This window comes from Benincasa hispida, chromosome 4 (genome assembly GCF_027475165.1).
Source record: "Benincasa hispida cultivar pf3 chromosome 4, pf3_genome.v1.1, whole genome shotgun sequence".
NCBI lineage: Eukaryota > Viridiplantae > Streptophyta > Magnoliopsida > Cucurbitales > Cucurbitaceae > Benincasa > Benincasa hispida.
In genome coordinates this window covers 29,105,971-29,122,695 of record NC_143481.1, presented here as the reverse complement: position 1 = coordinate 29,122,695, position 16,725 = coordinate 29,105,971, and positions in this window count along the sequence as shown.

Below are 16,725 nucleotides of genomic sequence, written 5' to 3'. Positions count from 1 at the left end.
GAGCCCAAGATACATCAGACCTTACGAGATCTTGAAACGTGTTGGTCCAACAGCTTATAGGTTAGTGTTACCTCCAGATTTGTCTCGTATCCATGATGTTTTTCATGTATCAATGTTGAGGAAGTATGTGCAAGATCCGACCCATGTGTTTGTAAAGTAACCAATGCAATTAAAAGAAAATTTGAGTTATGCGAAAGAACCTATAAAGATTCTTGATAAAAAGAAGTAAGTGATGAGGAATAAAACGATACCTTTAAAGTTATTGTGGAAGAATCATGGCATTGAAGAAGCCACGTGGGAAGCTCATGAGTAGATGAGAAGTAAACACCCTCAGTTGTTCAGTTGATATCCTTGAAGCAAATTTCGAAGATGAAATTTCTCTTAGGGGGAGCTAAATTTTAAACCCCATGCTTTATTTTCCCTACTTAAGTATGTTTAATAGTGTGGTTAGTATGATAAATGGGTTAAAAAATGAGTTAATGCTAATCTATAAGGAAATGTTGAGGAATAAGAAGAGTGTTGAAGGAGGTCCTAAGTATTTCAAAGTGTGGCTCTTGGGTCGATAGGCATAGCCTAACAAGTAAGAAATTTGGCTAAGTATGGAGCTAGGCATTAGATGTCATGAGCGTTGGTTGGAGGCCTAGTGGGCAATAACCATATCATTGGAGGTTAAGCAAGCTTGTTGATGGCTAATTTGTGGGTCGCATGATGATGCTAGGCGATGGCCTTAGGAAGGGTGATGAGCTTGTGTAAGTGACCATAAGTGTGGACGATTGCCAAGGGCTTGGTTGCATGAGTAATGGGCATGCGATAATTTAAGCTTGGGAGGTTAGTGAGCCAGTCGATGTGTGCTGCAAAGCAAAGCATTAGACAATGGCATGGTGAGGTGATGATCTTTCCAAGCCAAGGTATGATCAGGCTGCATAGGCAAGGGAAGCTGAGTGATGGAGGAAACTGAGTGATGGAGGAGAGTGTCTAGTTGTTGAGGCTGCTATGCAATGTTATGTGACCAAGAGTAAGTTTTGTGTTATATTGTAAAGGACTTCAGCTGAATTAGAGTTCTTAAAGGGCTAGCTGTCATGATCCTATAGGTTGATCACACTTAGTGGGCTAGTTGGCAATTTAGTAAATAAAGAGCAGCTCATAGCCTTGGGTATAAAAGGTAGGCCAACTTCAAATGCTCATTTTGGGCGATTTACTCATGCAATTGAGGTGATTTCAAAGTCATCTAAGAGTTGTGTGAGCCTAGTAGGTGAGCTAGTGCTATCAGAAGGAAACTCCAAAGGAATTGAGCTAGAAACTGAAAATTTTGCAGAAATGATAGATTTTCATGTGAATCTAGGCCAGTGTCAAAGGTTTGCAATTTCTGGCCAACCACGAGGAATTCAGAGATAAAAAGTAAGCTTATTAAGAAATTTTGAACAAGTTTGTAGAAGGAAAGTGTCTGAGATAAGGTCTGTATCATGAGTTATTCAAATTATAATTTAAATTTGGAAATTTTTGAACAAGCAAGCAACTACCTTGGTTAAACAAGCAGGCAGCAACAAGAGACCGAACGTGCACGGGCTATAGCAAGCATCAACACATCTTGGGCTGGTTGTGGGACTGTGTAGGTGAGCATATGTGACTTAGACGCCCAAGGGAAGGCTCTTGCGATGTTAGACAGCATGTGGGGCACCTAGGTGGGGTGACTCATGCATAGTTGGTATGGTTGAAGGAAAGATTTTTGCATAAGCCAACTTAACACCTAAAGAAAAATCCTAAGTGTTCAACACTGATAATGGGTAGAAATGCATGTTATTACAGTGACAATGAGGGAATGTGACAGTAAAAATATACAAAATCATGTCCAAAAGCGTTAAACTGAGAAAATTTCGCTCGCATGCGCCCATTGCATAAAAGTAGCTAATTTACTTATTTTGTGCAGGAAAAATGCATTGGCGCAAGTTAAATTGTGATCCAAGAAATTAGGCGTCCGCGCATTTTGAAAGATTAAGATCGCAAAGTCATGCAATCGTATGCACTCGCGAGAAGTTGCTCAAGAAGGTGGCCACATAAAGACGACGCATCAAGGTGAAAGCATAATAAATCATGATGGAACGGAAAGCTGATGACGGTCGAATTCGAATTTAATTGACAAGCCGTTAACAAAACACTGTAGTAAGTACACTCAATTTTTCGGTGACTATTAATCAGCACATCAGAGAAAAAGATTTAATGACCGCCCATCATTGCAATCATTTGAGAGAAAAGCCTCTTCACCTTGAGCTCTATAAATACTGAAGGCCACCATCGTTAAAGAAGTTCGGCAGAAAAAATAGAGATCATATACAAGATAGTTAGCCATTAGTCTGTTCATAGTCATACTTAGAAGATAGAAACGAGCGAAGAGAAGAAGACGCCGAAAGATTATTCCCAGATAGCTCGAAAGACTGTCGAGGAGTGCTACCAAAGGAGGGAAGGGCAACACTTGTGGAAGCAAGGACATTCATCTGAGCAGAGTTGGAGTGAAAAGACAGTGTAAAAGGCCATGGGAAGCAAGACGTTTCTACCGAGCTTCTTATCTCTACATTCTATTGTTATTCTGTATTCTACATTTCATCTATAGACAATGGAAATCTCATTTCAACTTGTGTTCAATCTCTCCATACTTCACATGAGTAGCTAAATTTTCGAATGGGTTGAGAAGTACTTAGCTAGCATGACCTAAGATCTTCACTTTATGCGATCATTTTGTCTTATGTATGCATCATTCACCCTTTAGAGATGCTTGGGAGAGTGGTCTAAAGATAGAATCTAGGCTTGGGAGAGTTAGATTAGAATCTAGGCTTGGAAGAGTCAGATTAGAACCGCATAAGCAAGAGATAGAAACTTAGGAATAAGTTCTGTTTGTTATTACGCATTGCATGCACAATCGAGATAGGATATGATAGTATGGAGTCACCTTGTGTATGTGTGCATCATTCATCATCGCATAGACAAGAATAGAGGCTTAGACATAAGTCTTATCGACATTATCGTATACATCGCATGCGTCCTAGAAATAGGAATTATGGCATTTGCATTGGAAGATGACATGTTGTTGTGTGTGTGTAGCATGGTTGCATAACTTGAATGCAATATTAGGAAGTATTAGCTAAATCCCTTTTACTGTCGTATAGTAACTCAATAGTCCCTGCGTTCGACCCTGGACTTACCAGGAAACCTAGTGAGATTTATACTTGGGTTTTACTAGGAAAACTTGCATGTGCAATGCATAACTCATCACCGCAAACGTACACCATAATTGCATCACATTTACAATGCATCAAACACCTAGGGAAGTTGGCATTGGCAGGTGGTCGACATGTCAAGAATAATATGAGCTTAATCCTGATAGTTAGTCTCAAAAGGGAGACCATTGATAGAAGCTAAAATATGTTGTCATGTCCACAGGGTTGACACCAATAAGAGAAGCTTATCAACCCTAGGAAGACTGTCAAAGCTGTGAGTGACTATGATTATTCTCTAAATTTTTTAAAATTCATGTTTTAATGAAGTTTATTCTCATGTTATTCATTTTACAAGAATTCCAGACAAACTAATTTTACTAAGTTATGAAAAAATGCTAGTTTATTAAGTTTATGAAGCATGTTTAGTAAGGTTGACTAACACATGCTAGTTTTTTTTTTTTTTAAAAGGATGTTTCTATAGCATATGCGAAGTATAAAGTACATGTTGTTATGTTTAAGTAAAAGTACTTTTGATATTTATAAACATGCATTAAATGACCATGTTCATATGAAAGCTATGTTAAAGTCATGTTTATAATATCATATTTTCAATAAGCATGTTCAATAGAGATGTTTCTTTAAGGATATGTTAAGCTCGATACTGAAAGACACTGAGAAGGTATCCGAGCAGCTCAATACTAAAGGACACTAAGAAAGTAACCGAGCAGCTCAATATTGAAGGACACCGAGAAGGTATCTGAGTGTAGTACCTAAGGTATGACGGTACTTAACAGAACCACTTGCACATAGGTAGAGATGACGTTGAGAGTTGAACAAAAGGGTTCTCCTTCAACTAAGGATCAATTTCGCTATTTTTCCAGATGCGATATGTTTACAAGTTTTGTGCACATGCTTGATTGGCTAATTCAGTTTTCAGTATTCAGTTTTCTAGTTTCCAGTTTTAAGCATGAGATTTATGTTGGGATTGGTATCCTAATTCTCCCGGAGTCTCGTTGTTTTGTAAAGACACACATTGTTTGATGAATAAAATAATTGTTATTTCATTTTGGCATTTACTCATATCCAATAAACAAAGCTCCTTGGTTATCTTATGTAAACTTCAGTATGTATATATGATATACAAGTGGATCATGCCTTAAGTGATAACCTAAATAGGTCTGTAGTATAAGGATTAAGGTGGGATACCTGATCTTGGTGACACTACAGATACAACCCGCTTTGTAGAGATTTGCAAGTGTTGTAAACTACTACAGATAGTAGATCCTAACCATTCATGTGGAGACTTGCGAGTGGAGGTGTCCTATACAAAGAGTTTGTATAAGACCTAGACCATGGGATGACTAGATTCTGTATATAACGTCGTTGATACTAGAGACTTACATTTCACCTAAACGACTATAGGTGACACAACCTCAATCTTAAGTGTTTTGGGAACTCCTGCCTTTGAGGGCGGTCCTTTGATTAGTATAGGTGAGAGTGGCTAGATTTCCAACTCAACATGCCTACCTAGACTTGTCTGATATGGGAGCTAGGAACTCAATCCACAAGATGGAATTCATTTCTTTCCCAAAGCAGGATTAAGTAGAGAGATTGCTCCCTTAAGGGCTGATTTCGGGGCTTGAACATAGTGGCCACAACCTCTCCTTGGAATAGAGGACTTAGTCATAGTAGGACTATGACTTATGTTTATTAGAGGGGTCAGTGGTACTTAAGGAGTAAGATGTAACTACATGGGTATAACGGTTATTGGCCCAGCTGTACTTACGAGCGATCTGTAAAGGGTTGTCGCACTGCTGATTGGTTAAGATGGACACATAATATATCTGTGGTAAGGAGAGTTCAGTTGTCGGTCTTTAGTGAAGTGCCTAGCAGTTAACGGATGGTGGATCCTGTGACTAAAGAGTTTAGAAGTTATTCATGTACTGTTGGAGCTTCGAACTATAGGTCCATAAGGTTCCCTTGGTAGCTCAATGGATTCAGTTAAGGATCAGTTTTGGTGTTGATTTGAAATGTTCAAATTGACAAGAGGTAACTCGATTATATATGATATGATCGGTATGATGTATGAGATACATCTAGTAGAGGATTAATGTAAATGAGATTTACATTAAGTACCATGCAATAAAAAAATAACTATAGTTTATATGTTTCATGAGATGAAATATTAAAACTGTAGGTTATAAATATAGTATGATAAGTTGGTTATCATTTATATTAATTCTTTTTCTCTAATAACCAATTGAGTGGGAGATTATTGGTGGTTTCATGGTAACCATAAGATAAAAGGAAAATTGTTTTTCTAATTTTAGAAAGTTTTTGCAAATGTTGAATTTGTGAATTTTCTCTCCAAAAAAAAAGTTGTCAAGTAAATACAGATTTACTAAACGACAGCTTGGGCGAGCTAAACGATTGTGTAGTATTTACTAAGCGACAGCTTGACCAAGGTAAACGATCGTGTAGTGTTTGTAGGCGATAGACACAGAACTAAGCGGTGAGCTAACGATCGCTTAGCTTTTGCTAAACGATTGGGCATCGACCTATACGATAGGTTCAATCATCTCCCACTTGCCCAATCTTGTACACAATTATTGATTCCTTCATTCTTCGGCCTCAATTTAAGTCCACACAGAGCCCACCCTTTGGATTCTCACACTGAGAATACCAAGGTACCCTTCTTGGTGGTGTCATACTCAACTCGACATCGTCAAGGTTCTGTGGAGGCTGTTCGTGTTATTAGGGAGTTTGTGACTGATGTGATCGTTGAGTTCGAGTGCGAGGTGTTCGTGTTGTGTAGGTTGCTGTTGTTCGAGGTGATCGTTGAGTTTGAGTTCGTGACCTTGCTGTTGTTCGAGCATTCGAGGTTGCTGTGTTCGAGCGTTCATGAGAAAGAAGCATGGAGACGAGTTGACAAACGTTCGTAGCTTTTCTCCTTGTGCATTTGGATTGTCATGTTGTAATTTCGTTAATGAATGCATAACCATTTGTTTCTGTGTATAACTGTAATTTTAATGTTCATACATGATTGTAATTTGGAATGATCTATTCCGCTGCTCATGAAAATTCTCGTGTTCGATTTCTTTCAATTTATGTTTTATTTAAGTCACTCACTGGGCTTGTAGCTCACCCTATTTTTAAGTTTTTCCCTCCCCAGGTAGCGGTCAACTCCCCAGAGGTCAATTCTATTCCTGCTCTGCCACTTAAGGACTCGAGTAAAGAAGAAAGATTGGGTGTTTGTTTTGTAAATACTAGTACACATGTTTTGTGCATATAGGGACTAGGTTTAGCATACTAGGCTCACTGGATCGTGTAATGTACATAAATGTTATATATGAATGGTTGTTATGAAACCCTATTGATTTAAGATTGTGGAGTTCCTGTAGTCTATTCAGTATGTTTATGAGTATGTGTGTATGTATTCCAAGGTTTCTAAGTCAAGTTTAGCAGGTTAGTAGGCAGTAAGTGCCAACAAGAGGGTTGTTAACTACTGCAGTCATATTTCCTTTTAGATTAAGAGGGTAATATGGGAGGGGGTGTGACAATGAGATGTATGTATTTGATATTGGAACACAGTCATCAATCAAAGATGTGGATTATAAATAAATATTAATGCATGTAGTTCAATGATGTCCAAAAAGTGTACGATTAAAGCCTTATTGACACTATAAATGTGACATTATAATAGTTTTTGTGATGGAATTTTAGTGCCAACATAACAGTTAGTTGACTAAAAAGTCAACTTTTGGGTTATTTATTTACATTGATAAATTATCATAAAAAAATGTTACCATGACAAGTAATAAATATCAATAAATGCTTATTATTGACTACATTTTCATGAAACATCCAATGATGAAAGATTTTAAATGTGTCATTGTTTCACTTTCCTTAATGGTAGATTCAAGGACTAAACAAAAAGAGTCAAGAAATGTGTTTATGGAAATGTTTTAAAGTCATGGAAACCTTTTTCATTGTAGTGTCCAAAATGACAAATTGTTCATCTGTTGTTTGCATCAAGGGACGAACCTTGTTATATTGCTCAAACGAGCCTCTAATCTAAACCGATACTTTAGTCTATATCAACATAATACAAAGTTCATTAGATCGTTCCCCATTTTTTTTTATGAAGATCAACTTTAAATCAGGTGCTAATTAGTTTATTGATTTCATAGGCTCAATTTTCTTATGGTATAATTTATATCCATGTTTTATTCGAAATGAATGAAAGGTTCCTCCATTCAAACCTTATAATTATCCCATTTTAAATTTAGGGACATCACATATTTCACATCGTTGAAAGTAAGTGTTGGAAGAAAAATAGTATATATAGAACTGAGTACACTAGCAAATGTGATTACACCTCAATTACTAGAAATAATACACTTAATGTATAATATTCAAACTCAAACAAAAGTCAGATAATGTAACAAGACTAAGATATGAAAATAACCAAAGACTTAAAAGAACATCAAACCCTTTGGATACTCCAAAATGTAGTCGAGTAATACTTCTGATAAGCACTATCCTGAAGACAATTATTTGCTCTGCATGGGCTGCAAGCAAACTGCAATGGTCGTCTCAGTCGGATACAACAACTAACTTTGAAAGAACTGCAATCTCAGACTACTCGAAACGGGCCAAACTCTTGGATACTTGCTCTCAACTTAACTCAAGAACAAAAGAACGAAAGAAAGAAAGGAGAGAACTCTACACATTGGAATGTGATGCTATAAATGAAGAACTAAATTGTAACTTATAGGCTAGTAACTTAGTAACTCTTCAAAATATAAAATAAAATAAAACAAATACAAAAATTAAATCATTTGTCAATTTTAACTCAATTGAGTTGTTACTAACAAAAATCAAACATAACTCATTCAAATTGAAGAAACTAGAAATTTAACTTTCATACATGTTAAATTTGTACATGAAACATCATTTTAATTTGAAGTTTCAATCCAATTGAAAGTTTCTAAACAATGAATTTAATCTACACAACTAAATCTAATTTTATGTTTCAATATTTAATTGTTTCACTTTCTTTCACGATATATATATATCCAACAATCCTCCACATGAAAGAAAATGTGAAAAATCAAACAAAAACCATTGAGAGCAAATAGACCAAATTATGCATTAGGAAAGGTGTCTTCTGAACTTGAACCTTTCTTAGTGAATATCCATTAGATTTACCGAAGAAATAGTGAGACCAGGCTCTGGAACTATCCTTCTCATTGGTGAATTGAGATAATAGACATCACATACAACTCATCTTGTATCTTTGAGTTCTATATGTTTATATCCATTTTGGTCCTTGACAAAATCCTAAATTCGTGAGAGCTTTAGAGAACTAAGTCATTTGAAATGTTCTCATAGAAGCGATCTCACTTCTACTCTCATTTTGGTAATATTGATTAAGAGTATTTTGTCATTACTCCTTTTGTAAAACACGAGATCAATATAACGTTAACATCAACAGATCACAAACTATAGAACATCACATAAATGGGAAGAAACTATAAGTTTCTTAGTGTGTCAACTATGAATTATCCACCTAGTTTGCCTATTGAACCTAGATCTTGAGATCTCCAGTCAACTAGGTTTGGTTACCACCAGATAACTCACTTCATAGGTTTTAGCCTCATTTCCCTTGAAGTATATGTGACTTGCTCTCTTGATAATCCTTTCATCAAAGGATCTACAATATTCTTATTTTGATTTCACATAATCAATGGAAATTCTCCTTTTTTACGTAATACACAAAGAGGAAGGGAAAGGAGAAAACTTACCTTGAATAACCATTTCTTCTCGAATTCTTCTTCAATGATCACAAATAATTCTTCTTCTCTTGAATGCAAACACCACAAAAATACCAAAAAGTTTTGACACCACCACAATGGCTACCTTGTTATCCTCAAGGTGAGAATCACAACAGAGTGTGTGGGCTTGCAGGTGTAATTTTGGTGAAAGGGAAAATAGGAGTTCTTGACAGACTTTCCTTATAGAGGAAGAAGATGAGACAAAGAGCTCTTTCTGCAGATGAATTTCACGAAAAAACATTGATCCCAAAACTCCTTTGTTTCATGGTCATATGAAAGAGATGTGAGATGTGATGGAGTTATCAGATAACTCCCTCCATCATCGTGAAATAACTTCAAAGGGAGCTATTTCTCAAATTTCAAATTTAAATTTAAATTATATTAACTAACTTAATATAACTAAATTTAAATATATATTATATCTCATATAATATATAACCTATAGTATTAATATGAATCATATTCATATTAATTTTAACTTATAGTATTTATATGAATCTCATTCATATAAATAATATTTGAATCATATTAAAAAAAAATTTCTCTTATTAAACTTTATATTATAATGTATCCAAATACATTATATTAATTGTATCTTATACAATTAATTCCCTTTAATTAATTTGAACAATTCAAATTAATCCAAAATTAATTGATTCTCATTAACCATTATTGAGTTAGCAAGGGGCCTTATGAACCTAAATATTAGAAGCACAAATGATACGAGATTTATTAATTAATCTCCTTAATTAAATTAATCAATGTTCATTAACTATCAGTCACTCCACAAAATACCGACAACTACACTCTTGGCAATGTAGATATATTTATGTTTCCATTGGATATAACCAATTAATAGTGAGTTTATCCTTCACAAATTGCTCGTAAGTACGACTAGGTCAAAATTCCCGTTTTACTCGTGTAGTTACATTTAACTCCTTAAGTACCACTGATCCCTTTAATGAATAATTAGTCATAGTTTAACTATAACTAGATTTCTCTACCAGTGAGAGGGTGAGACGCCTTATTGTTCAAGACCTAGACTTAGGCAAGCAGCAAATTATCTACTTACCCTAACAACAGAAATTCCTTATGGAAGTCGAATACGTAGCAGCTTGTGAAGCAGCTAAAGAGGTTGTTTGGCTGAGGAAATTCCTTTCATATATGGACGTTGTTCCAGATATGAATTTGCATATCACTATGTATTGTGATAATAGCGGGATTATGGCAAATTCGAAGGAGCCTCAGAGTCATCGTCAGGGCAAGCATATAGAGCGAAAATATCGATCAGGAAGATTGTGCATTATAGTGATGTGATAGTCACGAAGATCGCGTCGGAACACAACGTTGCTAATCCCTCTACAAAGGCTCTCACGACTAACGTGTTCGAGGGTCACCTGGAGAATCTAGGTCTGCGGGACATGCGACATCTTGTCTAGGGCAAGTGGGAGATAATACTAGGGTTGCCTTAGTTTATTGTATATTGTACATGTTTTTCCTTGTATTGTACATTAATCTCCCGAGGCATTAGGACAAGTGGGAGATTGTTGGGGTTGGTGTCCTAATTCTCCTGGAGTCTCGTTGTTTGTAATTATACACATTGTTTATGAATAAAATAATTGTTATTTCATTTTGGCATTTACCCATATCCAATAAACAAAGCTCCATGGTTATCTCATGTAAGCTTAAGCATGTATATGGGATATATAAGTGGATCATGCCTTAAGTGATCAATTAAATAGGTTTGTAGTATAAGGATTAATGTGGGATACTTGATCCTAGTGACACCACGGATACGACCCACTTTGTAGAGGTTTGCAAGTGTTGTAAACTACTATAAATGGTAGATCCTGACCATTCATGTGGAGATATGCGAGCGGGGGTGTCCTATACAAAGAGTTTGTATAAGATTGGACCACGAGATGACTAGACTCTATATATAATGTCGTTGATACTTGAAACTTACATCTCACCTAAATGACCATAGGTGACACAACATCAATCCTGAGTATTTTGGGAAGTCCTACCTTTGAGGACGGTCCTTTGTTTAGTATGGGTGAGAGTGGCTAGTTTGCCAACTCAACATACCTACCTTTTTGGGGACTTGTTTGATTTAGGAGCTGGGAACTCAATTATACAAGATGGAATTCACTCCTTCCCCGAAGCAGGAGTAATTAGATAGATTACTCTCTTAAGGGCTCATTTTGGGGCTTGAATATAATGACCACAACTTCTCTTTTGAAGAGAGGACTCAGTCATAGTAGGACTATGACTTATGTTCATTAGAGGGATTAGTGGTACTTAAGGTGTTAGATGTAACTACAGGGGCATAACGGTTATTGGCCAAACTATACTTACGAGCAATCTGTGAAGGGTTGTCACACTGTTGATTGGTTAATATGGACAAATAATATATTTGTGGTAAGGAGAGTTCAGTTGTTGGTCTTTAATGAAGTGCCTGGAAGTTAACAAATGGTAGATCCCGTAACTAAAGAGTTTAGTCATTCATTCACGTACCGTTGGAGCTTCAAGTTACAAGTCCATAAGGTCCTCTTGGTAACTCAATGGATTCAAGTTAAGGATCAGTTCTTGGTGTTGATTTGAAATGTTCAAATTGACACGAGATAATTCAGTTATATATGATATGATCGGTATGGTGTATGAGATACATCAAATAGATGATTAATGTAAATGAGATTTACATTAAGTGTCATGGAATAGAAAAAGACCTATGGTTTATATGTTTCATGAGATGAAATATTAAAACTATAGGTTATAAATATATTATGGTAAGCTAGTTATCATTTATATTTATAATAATATTAATTATTGGATAATTATCTCTTTTTCTCTAATAACCAATTGAGTGGGAGGTTATTGGTGGTTTCATAGTAACCGTGAGATAAAAAGAAAAATATTTTCCTAATTTTAGTAAGAAATAAGATTTGCAAAATTGTGATTTTCAGATTTCCACTCTCAGAAAGTTCTCACAGATAGTTGTCAAGTAAATCAGATTTATTAAGCGACAGCTTGGAGTTAGCTAAACGATCGTGGAGTATTCTTACATGATAGACACTTAGCTAGACGATGAGCTAGATGATCGCATAACTTTTACTAAGCGATTGAGCATCAACCTATACGATAGGTTCTGTCTTCTCCTACTTGCTCAATCATTTACAAGATTGTTCCTCCTCCAGTTTTCTGCCTCAAACCAAATTCACACAAAGGTCACCCTCTTGATTCTCACACCGAGAATACCAAGGTATTTTTCTTGGTGGTGTCATAATCAACTTGACACAGTCGAGGTTCTGTGGAGGCCATTCGTGGTGTTCGGGGTGTTCGTGACCTTGGCGATCGCTTAGTTTGAGTGTGTGGTGTTCGTGCAGTGTAGCAGTCATGTTGGACGAACGTTCGTGTGTTGCTGTGTTGCTGTGATCAAGAAACTTAAAGATGAGTCTACAAAGGTTTGTTGATTCTTGTTCTTGATCTATAATAAAGCATGCTGTAATTTCTATTTTATGCATAACTGTTTTGTTTTCGTTTGTGATTGTAATTGTAATGTTCATATATGATTGAAATTTGGAAAAATCCTTCCGCTGCTCATGGAAATCCTTATGTTCGATTTCCTTCAGTTTGCTGTCAGCAAAACTTCGCCCCACAAATTGTGATGTCAATCTGAACTATTTAACATGTAATTAACCATGTCCTTTAAAAATCTGGTTCTTTCTTTCAGCTACACCATTTTGTTGTGGTGTATAAGATGTTGTAGTTTGATGAATTATAACATTAATCGCACAGAATTCATAAAGTGATGATGATTCATATTCACCACCTCTATCTGATTTAAGCACCTTTACTTTCTTCTTAAGTTGATTTGCAACTTATGCATTATATGTTTTAAAAATATTAAAGGTTTCATCTTTACAATTTAATAAAATACATAGCAATATTTACTACAATCATCAATGAATGTGACAAAGTATCTCTTACTACCTCTTCTGGGAGTACTTTTTATATCACATACATCATTGTGGATTAAATCAAGTAACTAATTACTTCTTTCCACAAATGAAAATGACTTTCTAGTAAACTTTGATTCAACACAAACTTCACATTTGTGTCTATTATCAATGTTAAAATTTGATAATAATCCTAAGCTTACCTTTCTATTTAAAGAATGGTAATTGACATGCCCAAATCTAGAATGTCAAACATTGCTAACTCAACAATATAAGCAGAAGAGTCAATATTATTATTATTCTTTTGAACATGTCATCACTTAGATAGTCTTTTCTCACATACATACCCCCCTTTGTCAAAATAAATTTATCTAACTCAAATACAAGCTTGAACCCATTTTTATTAAAGTAGAGTTCGTGACACTAGATTATTTCAAATCTCTGGCAAATGCCACACATCATTGAGGGTAAGTATTTTTCTAGAAGTCCATTGCAGCTGGATCTTCCCTTTGCTTTCCACAGAGGCAGTTGAAGCATTTCCCATGTACAACTTTTCGCTACCATCTTGCTTCTCATATGTAACGAACAATGTCTTTCCTTATAAACGTGCCTAGTAGCACCAGTATCAACCCACCAATCTTTGGTGTCTGAAGCCATATTTACCTCAGAAATGACAGAAACCAGATTATCATTTTCCACGACATTGGCCTAATTATTGGAACTTTGTCCCTTCTTATATTTGCATATTGCAATGGTATGGCTACTTTTACCACAAACCCTACAATTTCCTCGATTGTGCTAGCTAGGATCATTCTTTTATCCATGATGCTTCTTAAAATTTTGCTTCTTAAGTTTATGCTTTGAAGTTTTAGCAATGTGAACCTTAGATTCAAATTCTAGTGGAGTTTTATCTCCTTTTCTGTTATCCTCTTAAATGTGGAGTTTTACCACAAGGTTCTCCATGGATAATTCCTTTTCCTTGTGCTTGCGATAGCATTTGAAATCCTTTCAGAAAGAGACAACTTCTCAATCACAATAGCAACTTGGAATGATTCACTAATGTTCAATCCTTCATTTTGCAAATCACTAATGATAATTTGCAATTCCTCCATCTGCCAAAACATAGCCGAGGTACGCTTCTGACAAGCGCTGTCTTAAAGACAATTATTCACTCTACACGGGCTGCGAGCAGACTATAATGTTTGCCTCAAAAAGATACAACGACTAACTCTAGTAGAACTGCAACCTCGAACTACTCGAATCTAACAAAGCTCGTGGATACTTGCTCTCAACTTAACTCAAGAACAAAAGAAACAAAGAAATGAGAGAACTGTTTACTTTTGAATGGGATGCTACAAATGAAAAACTAAGTTGCTATTCATTGACTAGCAACTTAGTAACTCTCCAAAATACAAAAATAAAATCAAATAAATATAAAAATTGAAATATTTGTCATATAACTCAATTGAGTTGTCACTTGACAAAAGTCAAACATAACACATTTAAATTGAAGAAACTACAAAGTTAAATTTGTATATGAAACATCATTTTAATTTGAAATTTCAATCCAATTTGTGAAATTAAAATTGATTAATTGTATACATCTAGTTTCTTTCTAGTGTATTTTGGTTACTCATTTATTTCTTCCTCATTTTTATATTTAATAGCTGTTCTTCCTTGTGAAAATTATTTAAGTTTCAAATAACACAAATTTATGTGTTATACTTTTTCAAAAAAAATAATAATAATCGAGTTTCTTTCTGGTGTATTTTGGTTACTCATTTATTTCTTCCTCATTTTTATATTTAATAGTTGTTATTCCTTGTGAAAATTATTTAAGTTTCAAATAACATGAATTTATGTGTTATACTTTTTCAAAAAAACAAAATAAAATAATGTGTCATACATGTCTCTCTACTGTCCAAAATATACTCTCCAAAATATAATCTAAAAGCAAAAGAGTGAAAAAAAATTATTGAACGAGCTTAATTATAACAAATTCAGTTCTATATAATTTAGACATAGTTTAAATTTTGATTCCTATTATTTTAGAAATTTAAACATTAGTTACCATCGATAATGTGAATTTTTCAAATAAAAAGAATTAAAGAGTTAATTAAATCATTCAATACAAAATAAAATATTTATTTAAAATCAAGAAGAGGCATTGCAAATCTAAAAGAGAATTAAGTTTTTTTATGGTTTATCTTACATAGTAAATAAATAATATTTTGACTTACATTTATTGAAAAAAATTGAAATTAGTGGCATAATCAAATCTTTCGACCGATAAAAGGTTACTATTAAACTTTGATTAAAATATATATATGTTTTTTAGTTTAAATTAAAGTTTAAAATGAGAAGGATAATTGCATCATCTAAATCAAGATTAAAAAGATTTTTCTTTGAAAAGATTATCATAAACTAAAAACATTAACAATACTTTGGTTTACATTAAAATTTAAATGTAAAACGATTATCAAATCATTTCGTTTCAAATAAATAAAGAAATAAGATTTTAAGGGTGGTGTTATCAAAAAAATTTAATTTAAAGTAAAGTGGTTAATGATATCATCCCAATAAAAAAAATATATTGTGATTTTCTAATTCAAAGAGGACTATCAGAAAATTTAAAATGTAAAAAAAAAAAAAAAAAAAAAAAAAAAAAAAAAATATTTTGGTTTAAATTAAAGTTTGAAACTAAGAAGATTAATAAAATTACTCAAATCAAAATAAATTAAAAAAAATTAACTAAGAGACAATTATCAAATTTAAAAAAAAAATGAAAAATATCTTAGTTTAAATTAAAGTTTAAATTTTAGAGAATAATCAAATCATCCAAATCAATATTTTAAAAAATTAAGGGAGGGTTATCATGAATCACTACAAAAATTTTGGTTATTCCTGACAAAACTATTCCCGACGCAGGAAAAAGCATTGGCGTATCTTATTTCCCCCAACGGTAAAATAGCGACATCAGAATAAACCCAACCCGACGGATTGGTTACTAGCGTTGGGCTAACTACTCTATCCCGACAGTCTAAAAACCAACCATCGGGCTTGGTGAACTATCCCGACGGTCACAAGTTCATTGGGAGATGTTCGGTTTTTTTTAAAAAAATGAGAAAATTACAGTTTTATGTTCTCTCAATGGTCAGAGTAATACTGTTGGGGCATAGTCCCTTTGTTCGACGGTTACGTACCATCGGGAGGTAGCGAAATAGAAAATTAAAAAACGTTATGGAAAATTGTCAAATTATCCCGATGGTTCTCGAGTGACTGTCGAGAGTATCTACTTTTGACGACGGTGTAGGAAACGTCATCAGGCGAAGTTTAATGTTTAAAAAATAAGAAATATAAATAAAAAATATATGGAAAATTGTCAAGTTTTGGCCAGCGGTATGCTTGAAACCGTCGGGCTAATATTGAGTTAGTCCAACGATATTTAAGTGACCGTTGAGAGTTTGTACTTCGGCCGATGGTATTGAAGCGACCATCAGACAATCATTATTACAATAGAAAACTTATGGGAAATTGTGAAGTTATGCCAATGGTGGTGCAAGACGACCGTCGGGATTGGGTTGAGTTAGCCCTACGATACACAACAACCGTCGGGAGTTCATATTTCGACCAGCGGTGGTCGATCGACCATCGGGCGATGGGTATTAAAATAAAAAAAAACTTATAGAAAGTTGTGATGTTATGCCGATGGTGGTG